The sequence below is a fragment of the Eulemur rufifrons genome, chromosome 7, assembly GCF_041146395.1.
Source record: "Eulemur rufifrons isolate Redbay chromosome 7, OSU_ERuf_1, whole genome shotgun sequence".
Taxonomy (NCBI): domain Eukaryota; kingdom Metazoa; phylum Chordata; class Mammalia; order Primates; family Lemuridae; genus Eulemur; species Eulemur rufifrons.
The window spans coordinates 19,470,206-19,473,575 of NC_090989.1; the positions used below are offsets into that span (position 1 = coordinate 19,470,206).

General features: G+C 32.3%; 1 pseudogene; it reads right to left on the reverse strand.

The window, feature by feature from the left end:
* Positions 1–887: 887 nt before the first annotated feature.
* LOC138388678 (U2 spliceosomal RNA) lies at positions 888–1,047 on the reverse strand (annotated as a pseudogene).
* Positions 1,048–3,370: the final 2,323 nt, after the last annotated feature.

Genomic DNA, 3,370 nt, shown 5'->3' on the forward strand with positions numbered 1-3,370 from the left:
TATTAAAAAATTTCAGGATATATTATACAAGTTAGCATAGTAAGCTAAAACATTGAGCCAATATTTAAATTTGATTCAATTAAGGATATTCTTTATCAGAAGAACATAATTTGAAAATTCTATTGTGGTCTTAGCACAGTGGTCAGCGTACAATTTCATTGACTATAATATAAGGTAGTATGAAATTTTTCCTCTTTCTGAGGCATAGTTTATTCTGAGAATTTCTCTCAAATTTTCATTCTGCCTTTTCCACACAATGATACCAAATACTGCTTGGATTTCATATACGGATTTTATAGGTCATATTAAATGCTAGAGACATGTCTACTGGAGAGCTCAGCAACTTGAAAATATTTTACCAACTATATCTAAAAGTGTATTTGGTAACACAAATGGATATATTCCCATTTGACAAAAGATGTTATTTTAAAATGAGCTATAAATATGTTCATGCTTTAAACCAAATAAAATTTCTCCTGCAAATATATCCTAAAGAATTGACAAAAAAAGAAAAATTATAAAAATACTACTCTGTTTAAAATATGAAAATATTAGAAACAAGAACATAACAAAAGTGAAATTTTGTTTATCCATTAAAATTATAATGTTGAATATAGCAAAATCTGGAAAACTCATACTATATAAAACTCAGCATAACAAAAGCTATGCATACTCTTTTAAAAATTGTTGAATTTATATTTTCAATAAACAAAATTCAGGTATGCCAAATTTTCAAGAGCTGATGTGCAATATCGGGTGATGTGGTTATTTATTGTGGTATCACTGATGATTTGGGAAGGAGCAAAAAAAACCTGTCATGGTGAATTGTGGGAAAGGGTACATATTTGCCTTTTATACATGTAGGAAAAGAAATAAAAATATTTTGTAAGAGCAGAGCTTAGTTTGAAGCTCATTTTTGTCAACCAATGAGCTAAAAATGTTCATTATATAAAATCTGATTCTGTGATTTTAAATACAAAGAATGTTACATTAAACTAATAGGAACATTTACTACACTTGATCTTAGCCAAAAGGCCAAGAAGCCAACAAAGAAATGATAAATGTTTAAGGTAATGGATATGCTAATTACTATGAATTGTTGATTACACAATGTGTGCATGTATTGAAACATCACAATGTACTCCATAAATATGTATAATGCAATTGCTATATTGAATTAAAATATAAAAAGTTTCGTATTTTTATTTTTGTTCCACTATGATTAAATATGTAATTTATTCAATTACATTTCAATGATATAATCACAAAATATAATACCATGTTTCTCATAACACACAGTCTACTACGTGTGTATCTCCTTTACAACAGATTTTCTACAAAAATGATTAAACAAAAGTTCATCTTCACATTAATGGCACACAGATTCAATAATCCATAAGATACTGCTTTAAGGAATTATTGTCTTTCTTTTAATCACTTTTTGAAAAAAATTCACTAAATGAAAACTAATATACAATACATTGATTGATAAAATACATTACCTCTGTCTTAAATAAATTGAATCAGTCTTGGATGGTGTTGTTTATAGCCAGTATTCAAGGTTGTATAAATATCTCCAGAAGACTTTGATAGCTTCAAAAAATTTGACATAAATTGTGTGTTCACTGATTTATTTCATTTTGAGTGCTTTATTTTTTTCTCTTACATAGTTATATGTAGCTTGTTAATTTTTCAAGACCACTGATGAGTGATTCTCACCAGCTCATTTAGTTTTTTCGGTATTCCTGATCAGAAAATCAATCTCTCAAAATATTATAACAAACCTGAGATGATACACCTGGGAGAATAAAAAATTCAGATCAATCCAAATTTAGCTATAATATTATTTTGGATATATAGCAAGTTAAGATATAGCATGACTGATGATTTGCTACTATTCTATACCCAAACTTTTTTTAAAATGAGGATGTCATAGGTGGTTCTTGGGAAGAATGTGGAGACTTGCAGAAGCTAATCACAGCCGGTAGGTCCCTGTGTTGGGGAAAAAGGAAACAGAGAGTTAGTTCCTATGTCCTTCTTATTCTCCCCATCTCCTTGCCCATTCAGGAAGTTAGCAGAATTCAGTTATTTGTGTTTGTATCATCGGGCTTTCCATTTTCCTGTTAGCTGTCAGGTCAGGGCCTTTTCCACCTTCCAAATGCCACCCCCATGCTTTTGGTTTGTGGCCTCTTCTTCCACCTTCATAGCCAGGTGAAGTCCTTCTCACAACACACTTCTCTTGTCTTCTTTGTCCATTGTCTCATCTCTTTAAGTTAGGTGGGCAATGTTCTCCACTTTTAAGAATTCATGTTATTAACTTGAGGCCATTAGGATAATCTCCCCATATCAAAGTCTCTAACCTTAGTCATATCTGCAAAATCCCTTTTGCCATGTAAGATAATATGGTTATAGATTCTGGTGATTAGAATATGGACATCTTTTGTGAGGGCCATAATCCCATCTAGCACATATGGCAGGAAAACACTTGATAACTTAGAAAGTCTGGCCTATAGGTTGGTGCAAAAGTAATTGCAGTTTTAGCACTGTTGAAATTTGCTGTTTGATATTGGAATATATTCTTAATAAATGTAGTTATGTGATACATCATTTTAATGTGCATTTCTCACTTTATGTACTTTTGCTAATGACTTATTGTTTATTTTATATTTATTTTAGACTATGGAAATGATGTTAAACAAAAAGCAAATTTGGGCAATTTTCTTATTCAAGTTCAAAATGGGTCATAAAGCAGCGGAGACAACTCAAAACATCAACAACGCATTTGGTCCAGGAACTGCTACAGTGCAGTGAAGGTTCAAGAAGTTTTACAAAGGAGACAAAAGTCTTGAAGATGTGGAGTACAGTGACCGACCATCGGAAGTTGACAACAACTAGTGAGAGCAATCATCGAAGCTGATCCTCTTACAACCACACAAGAAGTTGATGAAGACCTCAGCGTTGACCCGTCTATGGTCATTCAGCATTTAAAGCAAATTGGCCAGGTGAAAAAGCCTGATAAGTGGGTGCCTCATATGCTGACTGAAAATCAAAAAAATTATCATTTTGAAGTTTCTTCTCTTAGTGTACCCAACAACAACAAACCATTTCTCTATCAGATTGTGATATGTGATGAAAAGTGGGTTTTATATGACAACTGACCACAACCAGCTCAGTGGTTGGACCTAGAAGAAACTCCAAAGCACTTTCCAAAGCCAAACTTGCACCAAAAAAAGATCATGGTCACTGTTTCGTGGTCATGCAGTTGGTCAGGGAATCATACTTTGAGAATGCCGTCCAACACTATTACTGTGTGCTAAGCAAGGTGCAAATTATATAATCTTAGAAATTAGGATTTCATAATATTCTTAAG